Source organism: Salmo salar, chromosome 03 (assembly GCF_965601325.2).
Source record: "Salmo salar chromosome 03, fSalSal1, whole genome shotgun sequence".
Classification (NCBI taxonomy): Eukaryota; Metazoa; Chordata; class Actinopteri; order Salmoniformes; family Salmonidae; genus Salmo; species Salmo salar.
Window position 1 is genome coordinate 23,147,455 of NC_138293.1, and position 27,542 is coordinate 23,174,996.

General features: G+C 41.1%; 1 long non-coding RNA gene across 1 annotated transcript; it reads left to right on the forward strand.

Annotated features, from left to right (window-relative positions):
• Positions 1 to 2,460: 2,460 nt before the first annotated feature.
• On the forward strand, positions 2,461 to 27,048 carry LOC106599473 (uncharacterized). The gene is made up of 3 exons (XR_014391862.1): positions 2,461 to 3,043; positions 9,735 to 9,893; positions 26,500 to 27,048. It is a non-coding gene; the product is annotated as an uncharacterized LOC106599473 (long non-coding RNA).
• Positions 27,049 to 27,542: the final 494 nt, after the last annotated feature.

Consider the following 27,542-nt stretch of genomic DNA (forward strand, 5'->3'; position numbering starts at 1 on the left):
CTGGAGATGCACGTTCATGTGAATTCTCCATGTTTTTCTTTCTCTCTTTCAATGAATACAACGTCGCCCGGTTGGAATATTATCGCAATTTTACGAGAAAAATAGCATACAAATTTATTTTAAACAGCGTTTGACATGCTTCGAAGTACGGTAATGGAATATTTTGAAATATTTTGTCACGAAATGCGCCCGCGCGTCACCCTTCGGATACTGACATGAACGCACGAACAAAACGGAGCTATTTGGATATAACTATGGATTATTTCGAACCAAAACAACATTTGTTGTTGAAGTAGAAGTCCTGGGAGTGCATTCTGACGAAGAACAGCAAAGGTAATCCAATTTTTCTTATAGTAAATCTGAGTTTGGTGAGCACCAAACTTGGTGGATGTCAAATTAGCTAGCCTGTGATTGCCGAGCTATCTACTCAGAATATTGCAAAATGTGCTTTCGCCGAAAAACTATTTTAAAATCTGACACCGCGATTGCATAAAAGAGTTCTGTATCTATAGTTCTTAAAATAATTGTTATGTTTTTTGTCAATGTTTATCGTGAGTAATTTAGTAAATTCACCGGAAGTTTGCGGTGGGTATGCTAGTTCTGAACATCACATGCTAATGTAAAAAGCTGTTTTAGGATATAAATATGAATTTGATTGAACAAAACATGCATGTATTGTATAACATAATGTCCTAGGAGTGTCATCTGATGAAGATCATCAAAGGTTAGTGCTGCATTTAGCTGTGGTTTTGGTTTTTGTGACATATATTCTTGCTTTGAAAATGGCTGTGTGATTTATTTTTGGCAGGGTACTCTCTTGACATAATCTAATGTTTTGCTTTCGCTGTAAAGCCTTTTTGAAATCGGACAATGTGGTTAGATTAATGAGAGTCTTATCTTTAAAATGGTGTAAAACAGTTGATTGTTTGAGAAAAATGAATTGTGGTATTTTAGTTGGTTTTGTATTTCGCGCCATGCGATGCCATTGGCTGTTGGCTAGGGGTTCCGCTGGCGGAACAGGGTTCCGCTAGTGGAACGTCTAGATGCAAGATGTTAATTAGTTGTAAAACTATTCTTAAACATGACATGAATGAACAGATGAATGCCACTGCAGAAGGCCATCTGTTAGGTAGTATTCACCTGGAGCTGTCTAGGTAATTGATTCCCCACAACTTGCCAGCTGTAGTCCCTGACTCAGTCCCAACATGCTTGAGGGGTCAGTTAATTTCTTGGAAAAACACCAGCCAATGAGTTCACTGCTGACATTTAGAACATGTTTTGATCATGGCAACCAACATTTTTCAAATGGCTGTAATGCAAAAGAGGGTTGGATGTCCATGGGTGCGTTCCATAGGGACAATGTGTTGGTGCCTGAAGGCTGCCGTCTTATCGGCTCTTAACCAACCATGCTATTTTCGCCTGAGGTAGGGTATCTCATGATAAGCTGTAGACCACCACAGACTGATGTTGCCCCTAAAACCACACTCAATGAGTATTATACCGCCATAAGCAAACAGGAAAATGCTCATCCAGAGGCGGTGCTCCTAGTGGCCGGGGACTCGTACTAGACTGACTCGGACGTTCGTCGGATGTGGCAGGGCCTGCAAACTATTACAGACTACAAAGAGAAGCACAGCACAGAGCTGCCCAGTGACACGAGCCTACCAGATGAGCTAAATAACTTCTATGCTCTGCTTCGAGGCAAGTAACACTGAAACATGCATAAGAGCATCAGCTGTTCCGGACAACTGTGTGATCACGCTCTCCGCAGCCGATGTGGGTAAGACCTTTAAACAGGTCAACATTCACAAGGCGGCCATACGGATTACCAGGACGTGTACTCCGAGCATGCGCTGACCAATTGGCAAGTGTCTTCACTGACATTTCCCTGTCTGAGTCTGTAATACCAACATGTTTCAAGCAGACCACCATAGTCCCTGTGCCCAAGAACACTGTGGTAACCTGCCTAAATGACGACCGACCTGTAGCACTCATGTCTGTAGCCATGAAATGCTTTGAAAGGCTGGTCATGGCTCACATCAACACTATTATCCCAGAAACCCTAGACCCACTCCAATTTGCATACCGCACCAACAGATCCACAGATGATGCAATCTCTATTGCACTTCACACTGCCATTTCACACCTGGACAAAAGGAACACCTATGTGAGAATGCTATTCATTGAATACAGCTCAGCGTTCAACACCATAGTGCCCTCAAAGCTCATCACTTTTTATTTTACCTTTTGATAAAAGATTTTATATGTTTAAAGAAAATGATTCAATAATTCTACCCTGAAATGTAACTAATTAGTAATTAGTTGTTTATGTAGCATGTATAATGCATAATTAAAGTATTAAACATAAGTCCAATTAAGTTGGACTGGGAGGGAGATAAATGTGTGTATGTGTGTGCCGAAGAAAATACCGAGAACAATAGAGACTGTGTTTGGCTCGACCTGGCTAGGACTCTGAGAAACTTAAGATAGGACAGGGAGTACCTCAAGGTTTCTCTTATCTCTGGGGAATGGAATAGACAGCGCTGGGTAGTGATACACAGTGGTGAAAACTCTGGAGAAGCACACAACTCACCTACTGTTTGTGTGTATGTATGTGTGTAGGATATCTACTGTTTGTGTGTATGTATGTGCGTAGGATATGAAGTGAACTATAAAATGGATGTCTTTGTATAATGGACTTCAGAGCTCTCGTAAATACACATTCGGATTATTGTAAGCTGGGTCTCCGTGTTTCATTCAACCAGAATCTTACAAATTCTGGGTTGCAGACTGAGTAGTTTAATTGAAGGACTTTGAGAACAAAATTCTCTTAACAATTGGTCCTTCGAGCTGGATCCCAATACCTGTCCCTGTCTTCCTAAGGTAACACGCCGAAAACTGTGCACGGGTGGGTCTTTGACCCGTAAATTAAAGACCTGTCCCCTGTGATTGGGGTTCCATAGCAGGCCGGTATATATCTAAGGTCGACAGAGACGGTGACGGAATCCACCCTACATTGCTTTTCCCAGCCTACAAGACGAAGGTCAGTAAATCTTTATTCACGCGGATTTGGGGAATAGTACCTGTATGATTGCATTAAATGATAGATGTTAAGGATTTTAGTGTAGTCTAGGTGTTAAATGCCGAAATATCTGTTGAGGCATTCTAACCTGGTGACCTGTCGTTAAAATTTTGTGTAGAGATCCCTGATATAGGTAGTATTCTATGCAATTGGAAGAGAGGAATTGGGTGTAGAGCCACCTAGGCATTGTGTGGGGGGGTCCATAATGACCCTAGGTATCTGTGGCCACTACCAATGTAAACTATCTAATGTTGAGGCCTAAGGGTTAACCGTGGTATGTTGCCATATATCAAAAACCTGAGGTACCTTATTGCTATTATAAACTGGTTACAAATGTAATTAGAACAGTAAAAATACATGTTTTTTCATACCCATGGTATTTGGTCTGATATACCACAGCTGTCAGCCAATCAGCATTCAGGGCTCAAACCACCCAGTTAACAATATATACAGTATACTATTATGTCAAGAAATTGGAATTAGGCTTTACTCATGGGCCAGGTTATGAGAAATGGGCAAGTGACTTGTCATTTTGGTCAGAAATCCTGAAGCAATAGCTAAAAGAAATGAAAAAATATGTATATGTACCCAAACCACTCCAAGCCTTTTTAGCTGCTGCTGACACAGAAGTGGCTGATTGCCCTGATGGACAGATTCATATCATATTTATTTATAGTATTACAATCCTCCTGATTAGGCCATAGCGACGGGAAGTGTTCACATATTGATGGGTTCAGTCAAAAAGCAGATTAGAATGTCTAAGTCCCAAATGGCAACCTATTCCTTAACAAAGTGCACTTGATCAGGGCCCATAAGGCTCTCGTCAAACGTAGTGCACAATGTAGTGATTAGGATTTGGGATGCAGACAATCTCTTTCCACATAAGGGAAGGAAGCCTAGCCTATAATCTGTGCTCTAGGGTTGTTGTTCATGCTGCAAACACACAGAGTAAATTAACTGAAAATATCAACACAGCTTATCACAGAACTATTAAAGAGCTGTCCCCTGTGTTTCCTTTTCATGTATCAGACAAACAAGCTAAAATAAATTGTTATTCTGAAAAGTGTATTCAGAACATTAAGGAATCTCTGATGTTGATGCCTTTGATTTTAAATATATGCCTTACAGTACAAAGTTGATAAACGTGAAATCTTACTGTACTACATTGATAATTTAGAAGTATAGTTGTACATGACAAACTACATAAGGTTTAAGTTAGTTCTGGGCCTAATGGTTGAATTATTGAAAATACATTTCATATTTCTTAACACCCTTTTGCGAGTGGCTCATATGGTCCTTTTAGATATGGCTCTGGTCCTTTTGGATGGAATATACTAATGTAAATCTAATTGACATATACATGTGTAGGATCTCAATTTGAGCCAGTTTGCTACAGCAGGAAAATAATCCAGGAAATGTGAATTATTATGTGGATTATAGTAAAAGGACATTTTTGTAGCGATTGATACATTTTTCGCAGGGAAAATCAAGTCTGAAATTTCAAAGTGGAAATTACAAACTTCAGAATCCTTTTTAAACCTACAATACACTGCAAGTTGAAAATGTCCTTTATTGCAGGAAAGTTCTCCTGCAACAGGGTGATTAAATTAAGATCCTACATCTGTATGAGTTAATTGGCTTCCATTACACCCCCACAATCCATTTATCAAAGAGCAGAAAGAGGTATGGTGTACAGAGCTATGATGTCCCTTTATACCAGTTGAGTATACTTCATAGATACTGAGCCACAGAGGGAATTCATCAGACACTGTGGTTGAGGCTAAAATGACACCCTACTCCCTATATAGTACACTACTTTTGACCAGGGCCCAAAGGATTCTGAACTAGGAAGATAATAGTGTGCTATATGGGACACAGACATTATATCTGGGGGGGTAGGGGACATTCTTGGAAATCAGATGTGCCAATGCTACACTGCGGGAGTCCTCTGTACTGTCATGTTTGCTTTGCTAATAATCACTGAGGGACAAGCTGAACGTAGAACCATGGAGAAGTCATGCTTATTCTGATCTATGTAATACATCACACACACCTGGAGTTGGTTTGGGTGAGTTTCCATCAGCACTAGGATTCATTCAATTAAAAGGCAATGGTTTTTGTGTTTGTGCCATTGCTGACTTTGATGTCATCAGCAAAGAGGAGAAAATTAACTCCCTCTGCCTTTATTGCTGCTTTCTTTAACACTGCTGATACCAAGGGGATGTAGTCTGCATTTCAAATGGCACCCTATTTCCTATGTAGTGCACTACTTTTGACCAGGGCCCATAGGGGTCTGTTTAAAAGTAATGCACTATTGAGGGAATAGGTTGCCATTTGGGACATGGATGTGGATGTCTTCAGAGGTGCAAAATCTTTCTAGCCTTGATAGGACTCTCTCTCTCTTCCTAGATACGCTCTAGAATTTCCTGATGACTTTCCTGCCTTTTTAATAGGATACTCACTCATTATTGACTTTCTTCCAGGACAATGGATAGCAACCGACCATAGAAAATAGATTTGGAGCTGATATGGCCTGCTCATCATGATCCAGCATTGTTGGTCAACCTTTCCATTTTCTGTGTATATTCCCAAAAAGCAATTTATCTTCACACATTTTATTACCCTTTTGCAACTGCTGCTGTGGAGTTCTGAATCAATAAACATTATATTTTAAAGGGGAAATCAGCAGTTGCTACATCAAACTTTTTTATTACACGTAAAATGTATTCAGACCCCTTGAATTTTTCCACATTTTGTTACGTTAGAGGCTTATTCTAAAATGATTAAATCGTTTTTTTCTCCTCATCAATCTAAACACAATACCGCATAATGACAAAGCAAAAACACGTTTTTAGATCTTTTGACAGAGCTCCAGAGTTTCTCTGTGGAGATGGGAGAACCTTCCAAAAGGACAACCATTCCTGCAGCACTCCACCAATCAGGCCTTTATGGTAGAGTGGCCAGACGGAAGCCACTCCTCACTTAAAGGCACATGACAGCCTACTTGGAGTTTGCCAAAAGGCACCTGAAGACTCTCAGACCATGAGAAACAAGATTCTCTGGTCTGATGAAACCAAGATGGAACTCTTTGGCCTGAATGTCAAGCGTCACTTCTAGAGGAAACCTGGCTCCATCCCTACGATGAAGCATGGTGGTGGCAGTATCATCCTGTGGGGATGTTTTTCAACGGCAGGGACTGGGAGACTAGTCAGGATCGAGGGAAAGATGAATGGAGAAAAGTACAGAGAGATCCTTGATGAAAACCTGCTCCAGAGCGCTCAGGACCTCAGACTGGGGCGAAGGTTCACCTTCCAACAGGACAACGACACTAAGCACACAGCCAAGACAACACGGGAGTGGCTTCGGGACAAGTGTCTGAATGTCCTTGAGTGGCCCAGCCAGAGGCTGATCTTGAACCCGATCCAACATCTCTGGAGAGACCTGAAAATAGCTGTGCAGCAACGCACCCAATCCAACCTGACAGAGCTTGAGAGGATCTGTAGAGAAGAATGGGAGAAATTCCCCAAATATACATGTTGGTGTGCCAAGCTTGTAGAGTCATACCCAAGAAGACTCGAGGCTGTAATGGTTGCCAAAGATGCTTCAACAAAGTACTGAGTAAAGGGCCAGAATACTTATGTAATTGTGATATTGTTTTGTTTTTTTTGCAAAAATGTTGCTTCAATTTCAAAAATATGTTTTTGCTTTGTCGGTATGGGGTATTGTGTGTAGATTGATGAGGGAAAAAAACAATTGAATCCATTTTAGGACAAGGCTGTAATGTAACTGTCACGGCTGTCGTAGAGAGGGGACCAAAGTGCAGCGTGCGTGTAGTTCCACATTTTATTTAATCTGTGAAACTTTGCAATACATAAATAAACTGAATTGGCAAAACAACAAACCGTGACGCAGTGGAGAAACAAACACTACTCAAAAATAATCAACCACAAAACCCAGGAAGAAAAACCCCTACTTAAGTATGATCTCCAATTAGAGACAACGAGGACCAGCTGCCTCCAATTGGAGATCATCCCAAACAAACCAACATAGAAATACAAAAACTAGAACCTAAGAACATAGAAATAGAAAATATTGAAAAACACAAAACACCCCCTGTCATGCCCTGACCTACTCTACCATAGAAAATAACGTCTTACTATGGTCAGGACGTGACAGTAACAAAATCTGGAAAAAGGTCAAGGGCTCTGAATACTTTCCGAATGCACTGTCCCCATTGATTATTGAAGAATATAACTAATAGATGCCTCATGAGCTTAGTTAAACTGTTGTACCCCATCAAAATTCTAAATATAAGCTTGCTTTACTCCAACGACGAGAGGGACAGCAACGAGAGACAGCGACAACACAACAACGAGAGGGACAGAGACAGTTTGTGAAAGTATGCTCTTATCTACTTTGAAAAACGAGTACAATTATTTTGTCAGACAGCTCTGCAGCATACTTAGGCAGGCTGTGAATATACAGGACATCAACTCTGCTTGTTTAGTGAGTACCACATACCTGCCGTGAACTCGGGACCTCTGCCTTGCAAACACGTGCGACCTTTCTCCCTCAAGCGTCTTAGCTGAGGCGTAAGTTTCACACAACCCTATGTGCTACATAATGACAATACAGTATGGGGATCACAACACGTTAGATGGTCTGTCTGTCTGTCTGTCTGTCTGTCTGTCTGTCTGTCTGTCTGGCTGGCTGGCTGGCTGGCATGAGATGAGATGAGATGAGATTATGACTTTAAAGAATGAAAAATAATAAAGTCATCAAATTAAAACACTACTGAAATATTAGATTATTTCATATAAATGTCCTATTTCTCTATTGATGTCTACCCAATGTGGACCTGGCAGAGACAATGGAATATTTTCTATGTTTTGGCAATTGAATGTTCACTATTTTTGGGGTTTTGGAATTTCCATTAAAAAGCTCTAAATTCAATTTAATTATTTCATAATGCATTTAATGTGTAAAAAATAATTGAAATTGAAATCTAAAGCATAATTATTTTTTATTATAAACTGGGTGGTTCGAGCCCTGAATGCTGATTAGCTGAAAGCTGTGGTATATCAGATAATTATTTTTACTGCTCTAATTACGTTTATAATCCATTTATAATAACAGTAAGGCACCTCGGGGGTTTGTGGTATATGGCTAATATACCATGGCTAAGGGCTGTATTCAGGCACTCCGCATTGCGTCGTGCTTAAGAACAGCCCTTAGCCGTGGTATATTGGCTATATATCACATTCCCTTGTGCCTTATTGCTTAAATAATCAAACCAAAACCGAACCAACCTCAAAAAGCAATAATCACTCAACTCTAATTTCTTCAGCCTCATCCCTCAGCTTTTTACCGAAACAAGAGGGGGGAGCAGAATATACCCACTGTGCACTATACCTGTCAGTAAAATGTGGAGAGAGAACTTTGAAATGACTGTGAAAAGGCATCATTGGTGGTGACAAGGGGCTGCTGATAAGAGTAAAGACTCAGTGTGGACAGTCAGTGGCCAGTGCAGGGAAGTCGGGCTCAGGACACTCTGTGTCCCAAATGACACCATATTCACTATAATAAGAAACAAGTCATATGGAATAGGGTGCTATTTGGGACGTAGCCAGTGTACCAGTCAGAGGGGGGACTTACGGACAAGGGGTCGCTGCCGTCTGCCAGCCTGAGCCGTCTGTCGCTCTTGTTTATCAGGCAGAGAGCAGAGGACTGTCTCCCTCCACGGCCACAGCTCTCTAGCCAGCGTCAATCTTCAGTCCAAACTCCTCTTGTTCATCACGGTCCTCTTGTCTACTTCAATGAACTTCAACTCTACCTCATAAGCATGTTTTGTAACATTTAACCTGTACAATAATCAAAGTCAATGTGCTCCATTCCGCTTCCCCAATTTGAGCCAAAGTGGCTCTGGCTCTTCTAAGTCATCTGAATATTCACCTTAATATTAGAACATGAACACATCTTAGAAACTGACTGTAAAAAAATATTTGTTGCAGTGACAAGACAGGCATTAGGCTAGCCTTAGTGCCAGTCTGTTTGTGCATTGTGGATGAATCGGATTAAGGCCATGTTGGTTGAAATGGTTTTCCCCATATGCAATAATTATTTTGGAAAGTTCAAGCTCATTTACTGCATTTCTATACATTTAAAAACTAAAATGCTATTTGGAGAATAGAAAAACTGTCACGTCCTGGCCAGTATAAGGGTTAATTGTCATTGTAGTTTGGTCAGGACGTGGCAGAGGGTATTTGGTTTATGTGGTTCGGGGTGGTGTTTTTGTAGTAAGGGCATTTGATTTAAGTATTCCGGGTGTTTTTTGGGCACTGTTTAAGATTCATGTATTCTATGTTTAGTCTAGGTAGTCTGGTTCTATGTTTAGTTAATTAGGGTGGGGACTCTCAATTGAAGGCAGGTGTGGTCTATTTGCCTTTGATTGAGAGTCCCATATATTAGGGTGTGTTTGTCATTTGTGGGGGATTGTTCTTGCACTGCGTTTTTGTATGCCTGTAAGACTGTTCCTGTCGTGTGTATTGTTTTTTGTTCCAGTGGATGCTTTACGCCGTTTTTTGAATTAAAATATGAGTATCCATATTCCCGCTGCAGTTTGGTCTATTCAACACGGCTCTTTTCGTGACAGAATCCCCCACCTAACCAACACCAAGCAGCGGAGAGAGGAGCGGCACGCTCAGTATATGGACTATGGGGAAAAATGGACTTGGGAGGAGATTTTGGATGGGGCTGGACCTTGGCATCAGGCTGGGGAATACCGTCGCCCACGGGAAGAGATCGAGGAATGGTGAATGAAGCTACATTTAAAAAAAATTATTTTTTGTTTCAGTTTCACAGCAAATTTCCTGCAATTCTTCACATTTTCCAATAAGTTATGCCATGTTAATATGATATCTGAGTGACTAACAAAATCAATGGGGGACCCTGGAAGGGTGGGCCCCTGGGTACATGCCCTGCATGGTCCGGTCGGTAATTCGGCCATGATTACTACAACTTTAGATAGCTGGCTAAACTAAGTACACTAATTTACCAATCTAAATGCTTTAACTGACATGGGCTAATTGAGTGACATAAAGTAACACGAATAAAACTGCTGCAACCAAGTTTCGAAATTGCACCTTGTGTATTCTACTATTCTAACTCAACAGTAAGTTGAGACCCCAACTGAGTTTCAAAAAATCTATAATTATTATTATAATTGTTTCTTTTTGAAAAAATTACATAGGTGCGGACCTCTGTGTCATATGTACAATAGCTTCGGCCCTGGTGGTGGATATCTCCATGCTCTGCCTATCACTGCAGAGACCATGTTTGCATCCCAAATGGCACCCAATTCCCTATATAGTGCACATAAAAAATACTCATTCAAGTCGTTCTAGATAAGAGTGTCTGCTAAATAACTAAAAATGTTTAAAAAAGTAGTGCACTATATAGGGAGAATGGTGCCATTTGGGATGCTGACCATGATATGGTATTGTCACATCAGCATGGCCGCATTGGACATGTAGTATGCCACACGGCATTAACCTCAATAGGTCTTTAACTGCCACGGAGTCTAAATCCTCCAGACAGCATCTCTTCTTGCTGTCATTTTCATCTATATATATATATATAAATATTGGGTATTTTTGATCGTTTTAGATGGATGGTTTTGGATGGAGGTCTCTGGGAATGAGAGATAACGACATATTGATTATGTTGTTATCGTTCCAATTCCAGAGAGCATCCAAAATTATAGGGAAGATTGAGTATTGGACAATTGAACCAGTTGTTTTCAACTTCAATTTTGCAATACAAAAGAAAGAAAAGTATGCCAAACATCAGGAACACCTTCCTAATATTGCATTGCACCTACTACCATTCACCTACTACCATTCCCTTACTACCATTCCCTTACTACCATTCCCTTACTACCATTCCCTTACTACCATTCCCTTACTACCATTCCCTTACTACCATTCCCTTACTACCATTCCCTTACTACCATTCCCCTACTACCGTTCCCTTACTACCATTCCCTTACTACCATTCCCCTACTACCATTCCCTTACTACCATTCCCTTACTACCATTCCCTTACTACCATTCCCTTACTACCATTCCCTTACTACCATTCCCTTACTACCATTCCCCTACTACCGTTCCCTTACTACCGTTCCCTTACTACCGTTCCCTTACTACCGTTCACCTACTACCGTTCACCTACTACCGTTCACCTACTACCGTTCACCTACTACCATTCCCCTACTACCATTCCCCTACTACCATTCCCCTACTACCATTCACCTACTACCATTCCCTTACTACCATTCACCTACTACCATTCCCCTACTACCTACCATACCCCGTTCAAAGGCACTTCAATCTTTTGTCTTGCCCATTCACCCTCTGTATAGCACACATACACAATCCATGTCTCAATTATCTCAAGGCTTAAAAATCCTTCTTTAACCTGTCTCCTCCCCTTCATCTACACTGATTGAAGTGGATTTAACAGGTGACATCGATAAGGGATCATAGCTTTCACCTGGATTCACCTGGTCAGTCAATGTCATGGAAAAAGCAGGTGTTCATAGTGTTTTGTATACTCAGTGTACTTAACACCCTGTACTCTGATCATAGATGCTCTCTGATTAATCATATACTGTCAATGTGTTTCAAATTGCACCCTATTCCCTATATTGTGGACTACTTTTGACCAAGGCATGGGCCCTGGTCAAAAGTAGTGCACTATTTAGGGAATAGTGTGTCATTTTCGATGCAACCAGCATAAGGAGTTTACCTTTTACTCCCTCACCCACACACATAATGTAAATCATAGGTATAGGATGTAATCCTATTTATTTGATAGATACCATTATGGTAAAACTAAACTATTCTACATTTTATGTGTTGAAAATATCAACATTGAATGCATTGATTGTATATGTAGCTAATTGCTCTAAAAGTAGCATCTGCTCTAACTGACTAAAATGTAAAAATGCTTACTGTTATATTTAGTTGGAGCTCTCCTTTCGTTTATGGGATTAATCCTAGATATAACACCATGTATCTGCTACATTTCAGCATGATAGATCAATGTCTGTTTGTAACTAAGTCTAATCTGCCCTGAACACTCATTTACCACAAATACAATGTTCCCCGTAGTGGTGGCTGTTGGCACATTAAAGTAACTTTCCAGTGAAAATATGACTTTTAATTTAAAGTTCATGTAGTGTTAACTCATACCCAAATAATGACATGTTGGCTCATTGGCTGAGTTGGCAATCAGCAGTCTACTCACATTAATATTTGTAATGACTGGTATATGTCCACACCATTCTGATGTTGGGGTACGCGAAAACCAATCCAACACAGAAATGCAGCTTTTTAACATAATGAATGACCTTTTATGGGGAAGAAAAACGATTTAATTCATATTGTACTTAATTATAGGTAATATTTAAGAGAAATCTGGAAACACTGGACAGTTACTTTAAACCAAAATCAGGGTCACACAGGGTGTTTCTTGGTAGTCTTAAACAAATCTACACTGAAACAAAAGTATACATCTCACACATGGTACACATGACTCCTGTACCATGTCAGATATACAGTTGAAATGTATAACATTTTGAGTTTGCATCCCAATATTACACTTGAAATATATCACAGAAGACTGAAATAAAACAAACACTTTCTTTTTTTTATGTATCTATTATGAAATTATGAAAAATATGAATAACATTCCACTCATGAGGCCACTAGGTCATTTGACTGCAGGAAAGGGCTACATCAGAGGATGGGCTCATATTAATGGCTGGGATGGAATAAATGGAATGGTATTAAGTAATGTATTTCATACTGTTTCATTTATTTCATTCCAGTCTTTACTATGATATATTCAATTAACTTCCACTCAACGTTTGGGTACATCTTTTGGGCTCAGTGTCCAAGCACCCTAAGAGGTTAAATTGTCAATCATACTCTCTGAGGGTGTCTCAGTGGGAGTTGGATATGCAACAAAAAAAAACCACATTTCAAATTCCAATGAAATAGGACAAATAAGCACCTACCAAACGATTATTATTTGTTGTCAATCATTGTGTTGCTAGTTAAACTGAGGGGAGCCCAGTGGTGCCATGGATGATAAATAAGCTATTTTATCAACTTCCACGGTACTCCAAGAGTAGCTGAATTTCCTCTTTTATTTCAGTTTGCTCCTCAGTCCATGCACCTTGGTTGGAGAGCAAAGATGTTGTAGTGTTCCCTTCCCTTAGCCCAAAATGTGAGCCCAAATTTGACCGTTTTTTGGTATTGTATCGGGCAGTGTACAAGCTATACTTTATTGTATCGTCCATGAGCTGACATACAGTATATGTGTACATTTTGACTGATCCTCGTTATGTCATTGTGACTTTATATTCAAGGTATTACGTTTTATTTTTGGCCACTGCTGTCCCAGATGGCAGTGTCCATGCCAGACCATCTGCCTCCACAATGATGGATTTAGCTCTACACCGCTCTACACCGCATTGATTTCTGATTGACATCTGTGCTCTTCTAATCCATATAATCCAATGAGGCCGAGGGATAGAGGGGGTTGAGGTGGAGGGAGTAGACTCTGCTATCCTTCCTCTCATTCCTCGTCATTGGAACTTTACCCCCACATAAGATAGGGAGAGAAACGTTAGTTATTAGAAAATTAAGGGTTAACAAGCACACTAGCATGCTTTTCTCACTTGTGGTGCAGGGAGTTACATCCCCAAAATCCTACACACACAATTTTACCTGCACATTTATTAGCAACATTTCAGTCAGAAATCTCTTTATTTTGTGCCCCATCCAAACATTAGTCCCTCATCCAAGTCCTAAGTCATTAAACATACAGAGTGTTTTAATTCAAACGTCTTACATTATTCAGTCTATACATACTGTACATGGACAATTATTTCTGTCCCTGGTTATAATTCAAAATGGAACATATTTTGTACCTTGTTTGCTTTTGATAATTCTGCACAGTGTGTACTCTTTGGGGAGTGAACAGTTCAGTGGTTTTCATTCAGAAATATCATTGTTGGTATCTCCAGGGAGACTGGGACAGACTGGGAACATGGCCCCTATTATTAGCCATACATTCTGCACCAAACCCCCAATTTATTTTATATGCCATTTAGCAGACACTGTCATCCAAAGCGACTTACAGTCATGCATGCATATTATTATTATTATTATTATTATTATTCTTTTTTACATGTAGGTGGTTGCAGGAATCAAACCCACTACCCTAGCATTACACACACCATGCTCTACCAACTGAGCTACAAAGGACATGCCCAAAGGGCTAAAGATGGACCAACCTATCTGGCATTTGCCCAAAATGCCTTATGGCCTGTCCTTTACTGGATGGTACAGTACTTATGGATGTTTTAAGGGACCCCTCTCCTCACCTCTCTGAATGGCGATGTATGCCTAATGTTTTCAAATCAAATCAACTTTTATTGGTCAATTACACATATTTATCTGTTGTTATTGTGGGTGTAGCAAAATGCTTGTGTTCCTAGCTCCAACAGTGCAGTAATATCTAACAATATACAACAATACACGCAAATCTAAAAAGTAAAAGAATGGAATTAAGGAATATAGAAATATTAGGAGGAGCAATGTTGAAGTCCGGAGAATACAGTATATATACATGTATATTATTATATATTATTTTTTATTTATTTTTATGTGATGCTATGTATAGACAATATGGACAGTATATGGATAGAATACGTAGTGTAGTATATCTGAAGAATAGTATATGTACAGCAATAGTTAAATAGGATAGGCCTTGACTAAAATACAGTATATACACATGAAGTGGGTAAAACAGTATGTAAACATTATTTAAAGTGACCAGTGTTCCATGACTATGTACATGGGGCAGCAGCCTCTGAGGTGCATGGTAGAGTAACTGGGTTGTAGCTGTCTAGTAACATTTACTAAAGTTCAGGGCAGGGTACTGGGCGAGGGCCGGCTAGTGGTGCCTATTTAACAGCCTGATGGCCTTGAGATAGAAGCTGTTTTTCAGTCTCTCGGTCCCAGCTTTGATGCACCTGTACTGAGCTCGCCTTCTGGATAGTAGCAGGGTGAACAGGCAGTGGCTCGGGTGGCTGACATCCTTGATGATCTTCTTGGCCTTCCTGTGACATCGGGTGCTGTAGATATCCTAAGCTGAACCTCGGCAAGACGGAGCTGCTCTTCCTCCCGGGGAAGGACTGCCCCTTCCATGATCTCGCCATCACGGTTGACAACTCCCTTGTGTCCTCCTCCCAGAGTGCTAAGAACCTTGGCGTGATCCTGGACAACACCCTGTCATTCTCCACTAACATCAAGGCGGTGACCCGATCCTGTAGGTTCATGCTCTACAACATTCGCAGAGTACGACCCTGCCTCACACAGGAAGCGGCGCAGGTCCTAATCCAGGCACTTGTCATCTCCCGTCTGGATTACTGCAACTCGCTGTTGGCTGGGCTCCCTGCCTGTGCCATTAAACCCCTACAACTCATCCAGAACGCCGCAGCCCGTCTGGTGTTCAACCTTCCCAAGTTCTCTCACGTCACCCCGCTCCTCCGCTCTCTCCACTGGCTTCCAGTTGAAGCTCGCATCCGCTACAAGACCATGGTGATTGCCTACGGAGCTGTGAAGGGAACGGCACCTCCATACCTTCAGGCTCTGATCAGGCCCTACACCCAAACAAGGGCACTGCGTTCATCCACCACTGGCCTGCTGGCCCCCCTACCTCTGAGGAAGCACAGTTCCCGCTCAGCCCAGTCAAAACTGTTTGCTGCTCTGGCACCCCAATGGTGGAACAAGCTCCCTCACGACGCCAGGACAGCGGAGTCAATCACCACCTTCCGGAGACACCTGAAACCCCACCTCTTTAAGGAATACCTAGGATAGGATAAAGTAATCCCCCCCCCCTTAAAAGATTTAGATGCACTATTGTAAAGTGGTTGTTCCACTGGATATCATAAGGTGAATGCACCATTTTGTAAGTCGCTCTGGATAAGAGCGTCTGCTAAATGACTTAAATGTAATGTAATGTAATATCCTGGAGGGCAGGCTGTGTGCCCCCGGTGAAGCGTTGGTCAGACCGTACCACCCTCTGGGGAGCCCTGCGGTTGCGGATGGTGCAGTTTCCGTACCAGGTGGTCATGCAGCCCGACAGGATGCTCTCAATGGTGCATCTGTAAAAGTTTGTATACAACCAGTGCTGTTTTGTTACCATGTTATCAAATATAACACAATTGTGTCTCTTCTGTGCAGAGAGTGTATTTGCTGCCACAGAGTTGGTTATTCTTCCCGAGCAGGACCGGGCTTCAGATCTCACTTGTGTCACAATGAAAAATGATTAAGTGAAACTAAAGAATAAATCTACTGTTGAGGATAATGCTATGCATTTTTCTATCAAAATAAAAAACAATGACAGTTACAGCACAGCTTAAATGCTGCAGCCAGATCCATTATCTTCCATGTGTGAATGGTTAAATCCACAGTAACCATATTCCGTGAAAATGTTCTGTGAATGTTTCTGGAAGGCTATTGCTTATAGTTGTGGTTTCAGTCTACAGTCAAATCAAATGAACTGTATAAACACTCTGATTTAATTTTACATTTCGTAAGACCTTTAGTGAGAGCTTTCTACTACATAGTGTCCTCATTCATTCACTGTGTAGGATAAGGTTATTTTGTGGTGGGCACAGCACAACACATCATGCCCTTGTGTCAAGGTTGACGAGGTTGGCAGAATACTATGACAAACATGTCCAAAATGGCACCTTATTCCCTATATCGTGCATTACTTTTAACCAAAGCACAATGGACTCGGGTCAAAAGTAGTGCACTATTTAGGGAAATAGGGTACCATTTGGGAATCAACCATAATCTCTTCCTATCATAAGGTAATAGAAGTAACCATGTTGCCCAGCAACCCACCCCTCCTACTTGACCACCCACACACAATACAGCAGAGAAAGAGGCAGCCCATCATCCTGTTATCAACAATGGCACCCTACTCCCTATACAGTACCAGTCAGCACGCCCTGTTCCCTTCTATCATGATCGATTACACAATGGAACACATCCCACATCAGTTTGATTTATCTCTACATTTTCATGGGAGCATAGTTTTGGTCCGGGATTACATTACACCAAAACACTTGCAACTGGATAGTATGTAGTAGGCTATATCTTAAACTGTAACAGAAAGAGATTATTACAGCACCAGTCAAACGTTTGGACACACCTACTCATTCCATTTTTTTTCTTTATTTTAGCTATTTTCTACATTGTAGAATAATAGTGAAGACATCAAAACTATGAAATAACACATATGGAATAATGTAACCAAAAAAGTGTTAAACATATCAAAATGTATTTTATATTTGAGATTCTTCAAATAGCCACCCTTTGCCTTGATGACAGCTTTGCACGCTCTTGGCATTCTCTCAACCAGCTTCATGAGGAATGCATTTCCAAGGAGTTCCCACATATGCTGAGCACTTGTTGGCTGCTTTTTCTTATCTCTGCAGTCCAACTCATCCCAAAACATCTCAATTGAGTTGAGTTCGGGTGATTGTGGAGTCCAGGTCATCTGATGCAGCACTCCATCACTCTCCTTCTTGGTCAAATAGCCCTTACCCAGCCTGGAGGTATGTTGGGTCATTGTCGTGTTGAAAAACAAATGATAGTCCCACTAAGCGCAAACCAGATGGGATAGTGTATCGCTGCAGAATGATGTGGTAGCCATGCTGGTTAAGTGAAAATCACTGACAGTGTCACCAGCAAAGCACCCCCACACCTCCATGCTTCACGGTGGGAACCACACATGTGGAGATCATCCGTTCACCTACTCTGCAACTCACAAAGACACGGCGGTTGGAACCAAAAATCTCCAATTTGGACTCATCAAACCAAAGGCCAGATTTCCACTGGTCTAATGTCCATTGCTCATGTTTCTTGGCCCAAGAAAGTATCTACTTCTTATTGGTGTCCTTTAGTAGTGGTTTCTTTGCAGCAATTTGACAATGAAGGCCTTATTCACGCAGTCTCCTCTGAACAGTTGATGTTGAGATGTGTCTGTTACTTGAACTCCGTGAAGAATTTATTTGGGCTGCAATTTCTGAGGCTGGAAACTCTAATAAACTTATCCTCTGCAGCAGAGGTGACTCTGGGTCTTCCTTTTTCTGTGGCGGTCCTCATGAGAACCAGTTTCATCATAGTGCTTGATGGTTTTTGAGACTGCACTTGAAGAAACTTTTTGACTGACCTTTATGTCTTAAAGTCACTCACGCCGCCAAACATACCCTCGTAAAACTGACTATCCTACCAATCCTCGACTTCGGCGATGTCATTTACAAAATAGCTTCCAATACTCTACTCAGCAAACTGGATCAGTCTATCACAGTGCCATCCGTTTTGTCACCAAATTCCCTTATACCACCCACCACTGCGACCTGTATGCTCTAGTCGGCTGGCCCTCGCTACATATTCATCCAGGTCATCTATAAGTCTATGCTAGGTAAAGCTCCGCCTTATCTCAGCTCACTGGTCACGATAACAACACCCACCCGTAGCACGCGCTCCAGCAGGTATATCTCACTGGTCATCCCCAAAGCAAACACCTCCTTTGGCTGCCTTTCGTTCCAGTTCTCTGCTGCCAATGACTGGAACAAATTGCAAAAATCGCTGAAGCTGGAGACTTATATTTCTCTCACTAACTTTAACTTTAAACATCAGCTACCTGAGCAGCAAACCGATCATTGCAGCTGTACATAGCCCATCTGTAAATAGCCCACCCAATCTACCTACCTCATCCCCATACTGTTTTCATTTACTTTTCTGCTCTTTTGCACACCAGTATTTCTACTTGCCATCACCATCTGCTCATCTATCACTCCAGTGTTAATTTTCTAAATTGTAATTACTTCGCTACTATGGCCTATTTATTGCCTTACCTCCTCACGCCATTTGCACACACTGTATATAGACTTTTTTTCCCTTCTTTTTTTTTCTATTGTGTTATTGACTGTACGCTTGTTTATTCCATGTGTAACTCTGTGTTGTTGTTTGTGTCGCACTGCTTTGCTTTATCTTGGCCAGGTCGCAGTTGTAAATGAGAACTTGTTCTCAACTAGCTTACCTGGTTAAATAAAGGTGAAATAAAATACAAAAATACAAAAAAGTAATGATGGACTGTCATTTCACTTTGCTTATTTGAGCTGTTCTTGCCATAATATGGACTTGGTCTTTTACCAAATAGGGCTATCTTCTGTATACCACCCCTACTTTGTCACAACACAACTGATTAGCTCAAACACATTAAGAATGAAAGAAATTCCACAAATTAACTTTTAACAAGGCACACCTGTTAATTGAAACGCTTTCCAGGTGACTACATCCTGAAGCTGGTTGAGAGAATGCCAAGAGTGTGCAAAGCTGTTGTCACGGATCCCCTCGGTAATGCTGCTCATTCTGTTCACCAGTTCACCAGCAAAAGGACAAGTACATTAGATTGTCTAGTTTGAGAAACAGACGCTACACAAGTCCTCAACTGACAGCTTCATTAAATTGTACCCACAAAACACCAGTCTCAACGTCAACAGTGAAGAGGCGACTCCAGGATGCTGGATTCTTTTGCCTATCTTAATATTACATTTTTTATTGGCCAGTTTGAGATATGGCTTTACTTTGCAACTCTGCCTAGACGGCCAGCATCCCGGAGTCGCTTCTTTATTGTTGACGTTGAGACTGGTGTTTTGCGGGTACTATTTACTCTGCTGAGGCGCGGGAACCTGTAGAGCCAGCTGAGGCGCAGGAACCTGTAGAGCCAGCTGAGGCGCGGGAACCTGTAGAGCCGGCTGAGGTATGGGAGCCCGGCGAGCCGGCTGAGGCATGGAATCCCGACGAGCCTACTGAGGCATGGAAGCCTGACGAGCAAACCGAGGCTTGTGAACCTATCAAGCCAGCTGAAGCGTGTAAGCCTGATGAGCCGGCTGAGCCATGGGAGCCCGGCGAGCCGGCTGAGCCATGGGAGCCCGACGGGCCAGCTGAGGCATGGGAGCCCGACGGGCCAGCTGAGGCATGGAATCCCGACGAGCCAGCTGAGGCATGGAAGCCTGACGAGCAAACTGAGGCTTGTGAACCTATCAAGCCAGCTGAAGCGTGGAAGCCTGATGAGCCAGCTGAGGCATGGGAGCCCGACGGGCCAGCTGAGGCATGGAAGCCTGATGAGCCAGCTGAGGCATGGAAGCCTGACGAGCAAACCGAGGCTTGTGAACCTATCAAGCCAGCTGAAGCGTGGAAGCCTGATGAGCCAGCTGAGGCATGGGAGCCCGACGGGCCAGCTGAGGCATGGAAGCCTGATGAGCCAGCTGAGGCATCCCCGGTTGCTTCGGCAGCCGCCCTTGGACACGACGTCACCAGTAATAAAGCAAAATAAATCCCTGTTTCATCCCTTTGGTGAGGCGTTATTCTGTAATGTATATGCTAATAATCGGGAAGCAAGTACAGGGAGTGAATTTAATAAATAAACAAACATGGAACAAAACAAGAAACACGAGTAGCATACAGATATGAAACATATACAGAAACAGAGTCAATAACGCCTGAGGAAAGGTAATCAGAAAGGTGATAGAGTCCAGGTGAGTAAAATGAGGAGCATCTGCATGTAATGATGGTGGCAAGTGTGCATAATGATGAGACAACGAGCGCCAGAGAGGAGGAGCAGGAGTAGACGTGACGTCTCCCAACTGAGTTTGTTTTCCTGCCAAAGGCTGTGCATCTTTTGAATGTCAAGAATATGATATTTTACTATTAGAATAAAAGGCTTGTAGGGAAACTAACAACATTGCTCTGTCAAATAGAATAAGTCCTCTGTGCTTGGAATGGAATCCCTTATGCTAGCTAGCTAGCAAATTTTAGATGAGATTAGCAGAAGTTATGTAAAAATGAAAAGACAACTCACCATTTTGCCCAAAACTTTGTCCTTTCTCAATGTTATGAATTTTTGTGATGTTGCCAATTCTTGTTGCCGAATTTAGTTCATTATTTGGCCCTTAAACTTGAACTCGAGATACGCCGTTTCCTGCTAACCGGAATACGTGTCATACCACTCCCTCATCTAATTGGTCTGGTAGGTGGGCCTTCTGAGCCGGCATACACATCATCACACTCCCTCATCTGATTTGTTGAGTAGACTTTCTGGCTTATTGTAAAAATGTATAAAAACAGAAATTTGCTTTTTTGTCTTAATTAAAGGTTAGTAGGTTTTTTTTACCTTTATGTAACTGGGCAAGTCAGTTAAGAACAAATTTACAATGACAGCCTACACTGGCCAAACCCTCCCCTAACGACGCTGGGCCAATTGTGCGCCGCCCTATGGGACTCCCGATAACTACTGGTAGTGATACAGCCCGGGATCGAAACAGGGTCTTATAGTGATGCCTCTAGCACTGAGATCAAATCAAAGTCTATTGGTCACGTGCTTACAGTGAAATGTTTACTTACAGCCTCTCACCAACAGTGCAAAAAAAGGTATTAGGTGAACAATAGGTAAGTAAAGAAATAAAAACAACAGTAAAAAAGACAGTGAAAAATAACAGTAGCGAGGCTATGTACAGTAGCGAGGCTATAACAGTAGCAAGGCTATATACAGACACCGATTAGTCGGGCTGATTGAGGTAGTATGTACATGCAGTGCCTTTGACCACTGCGCCACTCAGGAGCCCTAAAGTTAAGGTTATGGTTAGGTTAGGGTTAGGTTTAAAATCCCATTGTAAGAAGATAAATAGTAGTTAGTAGTGTGGTTGAGATTGGGGTTAAGGTTAGGGTTAGGTTTAAAATCCTATTTTGAGATTATAATTTTTTTAATAAGTGAGGTTTTTGGCTTTATGGCTGTGGTAACTAGTGACAACAGTGGAAACGGATGTGCTCGGGTTTGTAAATTCCCAGAAACTGCTCTTTCTTGCAGTGGTAGCCTAACAATTGTTTGTTTAGTCATTGTGTTTAGAAAATGTATGTTTGAGCTAAGTTCAATCACCAAGGACTGTGGCAACAGAATTCAGACACCAATCGACAAAGACATTTGTGATCATTTGTTGCTGAAGCTGAAAATACTTATTAATATGTCATTGAAATGCTGTAACGTACAGTATCTTTGGAGGACATAAGAATATACAGCACATAACATGTCAAACTCTAAAGGACATACGTAATGATTGGCAAACAAGCGGGTCCATTCTGTTGAGATACCGCTTGAGCTTCTAAGGATGGAAGCATACAAATTTCAAAGCAATATTATTAATCTGCTTTCAGAATTGTTTCACTTGTTCTTCAGCTGGATCTGCATACCTGCCCACCAGGGCAAAACAACACGAGGGGTTGTATTTATAATCAGAGAAATAATGCTAAGCTATACAGCAGAGGATGCAATGATTAGATACAGCGTGGGTGAGGAGAACCACATACTAACCGACTCTGCCTCTAACGTGTACAATATACAATTCAGACAAGACAAATAGACAGGAACATAGTTCATATTCATAGCTTGACATGTCATGAACTGCTCTAGTGTATTTGTGTAATGGAAAGTATGAATAAACCTATTTATGTATACTCATCCTCCTTTATACACACATGGCTATACAGAGTAGACCCTAACAAGCCCCAGTAATGTATATTATGAGGTAATGTCTGCATCCCAAATGGCACCTTGTTTCCTATATAGTGCACTACTATTAGTGCACTACCCACAGGGCTCTGGTCAAAAGTAGTGTACTATCTAGGAAATAAGGTGCCATTTGGAACGCATACTGTTCCATCTAGGGAACTTCTTACGTAATTCTGTGTTCAATTACTTTAACCATAAGGAATTAGACTCTGTTTTCCTCCTTTATCTAAAATCATTTCTGTGCCCTTGTCATCAGAATGAAAGCCCTAGACTTCAATTGAGCAGGATGCTCTCTAAGCAGGCTCAAGAGTGGTTCCAGATGAGTGAATGGTCAACCAGTGTATTTTGTGTGTCCCTTCTTTTTCATTTCTATTGAGCAATTTATCCTTGTGGCTGAGCCAGAGAAAGGATGGTTCCCATCAGGTTTGCTTCTTGTGATGAATATGTTCTAGTGAATAGGGGGACCTGCTGCAGTGTTCAGATACATTCTGTCCCAAATGGCTCCCTATTCCCTATATAGTGCACTACTTCTGACCAGAGCCCTATGGGGGGATAAGGTACCGTTTGTGACACAGTCACAGAGTGCTGTTGGATAAATTAGTGGTCAGATGTAGGGTTGCAAAAGCTACCGGAACATTCAGTCATTTTGGTAATTATCATGTAATCTATGGCAACCTATTGTAACTTTGGTCATTTATACTTGAATAACTTGAAAAAATGTATTAATATATAGTATTACATTTGTATATCTGTGTCTATATTGTTCACGAGTTTCTAGTGACGATAGACAATATGGTTTAAGAAATAATACAATAGCTTAATAAAAAAAAGCATTTAATCAACAATGCATTATTTTCAATTGACACTGCAACTCTTCCAATGATTTACTTTTTATTTTACAACAGCCACCAGTTTGGCGCCAAAACATTAACAACAAAAACATATGAAAGTAAATCAATTAAAGTGTGTTCAAAAAATGCTGAAGATATCGCATGCTGAAACCCTTATATTAAACACCAATGGTATTCACTAAGTTGATGGTTTATATTTAGGATAATGTTTTACAGACTTTACATTCAATTTTTTATTTTAAACTCATCTTAGTTGATTATTTTATATATTTTACATGTGATAAGGCCACACAGAGGGCCAGAGCACCCAAAAAGTACCCCAAAAGGCCACCAGTTGTCTTGTGATAAATTCCCCCCTTAAACTTGAAAGTTATGAATAATTCTGGTAGTTTACTGTTAACATTTGAAAGTTACCAGTAATATACCCTCCCTTTGCAACCATAGTCAGAGGTCCATGGATACGTTGACCTAGGGCATTTAATATCTAGGGCATTTAGTTAGCTTCTATTTTGGGCATTTAATATCTAGGGCATTTAGTTAGCTTCTATTTTGGGCATTTAATATCTAGGGCATTTAGTTAGCTTCTATTTTGGGCATTTAATATCTAGGGCATTTAGTTAGCTTCTATTTTGGTCATTTAATATCTAGGGCATTTAGTTAGCTTCTATTTTGGGCATTTAATATCTAGGGCATTTAGTTAGCTTCTATTTTGGTCTAAAATGAAGTCATCTTCAAGAAACATACATTAATGAAAGTAAACTGACTGATTCTTTAGGTGGGGTTTTAAAAATAGCATTTTAACTGTAATGAAGCGTAAACAGTATGTGTAAAATAAACAACATGAAAACATTGGTGAACATCTCTCAGTGCGATTTAACAGTAACAGAGGTCAATCTTGTCTAACTGCTGTCGGTTAAGTGCCAGATTTTGATTTAGATTATATGCCATTTGATGCACAGGTCACCTTGCATGAGAGGCTTCAGTGGCTGGGGGACGCCTATTGGATTTTCCACAGGAATTCATTGACTTAATTGTGCTTGCTATAAATAAAAGTTGGGACAACTGACAATTTCATCAAATAGGGGGTAGAGTGGTGGGGACGTGTCCCCTCACCCCATTGCTACACTAAATAAATCCACAGTTCTACTGATTTTGAGTCACATGATCTTACCAGATTTACCAGATAATCATACATCAACCAGAAATATGACTTTCTGAGAAAAATATACTGTAGCAGGATAAAGATGTCCAAATGAGGGCTAATGTAGATGATGTATGTCATTGAAAGTGTGAAGGGTCAATATAATCACTCTCTATGTGTCTATGTGACCAGCCCATGGCCATTGATTATCCCATTGTACTGGTCCCTGCAGCTACACTAACCCAACCCTGTCACTCACATAGGGTGCGTCCCAAATGGCATTATTTTCCCTACGTATATAGTGCACTACTTTTGACCAGTGGCCATAGGGAATAGTGTAATTTGGGATGCACACATACAGCAATTGAACACAGGGGTGGACAGATCACTGCTGCTTCATCCCACAATGACCTATGGAATGGAACGAAATGACATGGTGAACAAGTCTATTCTTTATGTGTAACTAATGCCCTTCCCTGAAGCATTGTTGCGGGTTGTGGGCAGTTCAGTTGCTCAATTTCCTCTTGGAAATCTTATTGTCAAAAGTATGTTTTTCTATATCTGTAGAATATCAGTCAGTCATGCCAATCAACAAAATGTATCATAATTGAATGCATAAGATTCTATAGACCATGGCTTATATTGTAAGCACCTTTTAAAATATATATATTTTATGTAACCTTCATTTAACTAGGCAAGCCAGTTAAGAACAAATTGTTATTTACAATGACAACCTAGGGACAGTGGGTTAACTGCCTTGTGCAGGGGTAGAACTACAGATTTCTAACTTGTTAGCTCAGGGATTCGATCTAGCAACCTTTCGGTTACTGGCCCAACTCTCTAACCACTAGGCTACCTGCCACCCCAAAAGCTACTTTCACCCCTAGTTTGCCTATGGAATAGAATCAGTATATCACAGTGGAGGCTCCTCAGATGAGGAAGGGGAGGACCATCCTCCTCAGTAAATTTAATAGAAATAAAAATTGTATAACATTTCAAAATGTATACTTTTTAGATAAAACTATACTAAATATATTTATATGTCACCAAATAATTGATTAACACACACTGTTTTAAAATGAAGGTCTACAGTAGCCTCAACAGAACTCTGTAGGGTACCACCATGATGTATCTGGAGGAGAGATAGCTTCCGTCCTCCCCTGGGTACATTGACTTCAATACAAAACCTAGGAGGCTCATGGTTCTCACTCCCATCCATAGACCTACTCAGTGATTATCACAATTTCCGGAGGAAGTCCTCCAACCTATCAGAGCTCTTGTAGCATGAACTGACATGTTGTCCACCCAATCAAAGGATCAGAGAATGAATCTAGTGCTGAAAGCCTAAGCTACAATTAGCTAGCACTGCAGTGCATACAACAATGCAATTAAAAAATAATAATAATAATACATTTAAAACAAAGGACATCAAGGACAACTGAAATCATAACAGAAATGCCAACTGTATATGTTTGTGTGCATGTCTGGCACTATTACATGTATATGTGTGTTCTTGTATGTGTTTATTTGAATGAGAGTGTGTGTATATGCATGTGTACAAACACCTGCACGGCATCAGCCTCAGGCAAACCGGCATTAGTTGTAAAAACACTGCCACTTGGTGTCATTCAAATGTACTTTTATTATGTTGTATTTTTAATTTTTTTCCCCTTCATCTTTTGATCATCATTCTCTCTCTCACACAGCAACTCCAGGAAGGGAACTTTTATTTGTAACTAGTGGATTTGGTTCTGGGTGTTGAGCCTGAGATTGTCACATCTGCTCCTGCCACACCCCCTAGTGGTCATCCGGTGACTGCTTGACCTGCAGCCATTCCCCCAGTACGCTCTCTCTCTCTCTCTCCCCCTCCCTTTCTGTTTGTGTGTGATTGCGTTTTTGGAGACAGGTGTGCTGGAGTCAGAGCAGATCCCTACCAGCTGCAACTCGTTCCATTATCAAGACCTCTACAAATACTCAGTTCTGCCACCTCCACTCTGCCAGATCGTAATTGCTGCTCAATTTGCCGCCCTGACTCTGGCGCCTGTCTCCTGTTCCACATCTCACCACCCTGCTACCCTGTTCTGGACTCCCCACACCACCACTCCCTTGGATTCCCCTCTGGACCTGTATACCCTGTCCCAACCCAGCACACTCCAACTTCAGCCTCCACATCTGGTTTCCTACAACTCATCCAAGCTTCCCCGGATCTGCACTCCATATCTACCTGTGTTACAATAAATACCTTGGTTCATTCATCTGTTTCCTCGTCTGAGTCTGCTCTTGGGTTCCCCTGTGCCGCTCCACGTAACCGAGATTAATGTTTAACAGATGACCTTCCCTCAGGTATTGTTGTGGGTTGTGGGTAGCTCAGTTGACATTGAGGAAATTCCTGCAGATATTGAGAAATTGAAATTGAGAAAACTATCCTTCATCATGCATGTTACTCACATCGACTTTTCTTCAGTCATGCTAAGCAGTAGACATTATATACTGTATCATCAAATATATAACAAATGTGGTCCTCTGGTTGACCTATGGAATAGAATCAGTATATCACATTGGAGGCTCCTCAGAGGAGGAAGGGGAGGACCATCCTCCTCAGTAAATTTAATAGAAATAAAAATGGTAAAACATTTCAAAAGTTATGCTTTTTAGTTAAAACTATACTAAATATATTCATATGTCACCAAATAATTGATTAAAACACACTGTTTTGCACTGAAGGTCTACAGTAGCCTCAACAGAACTC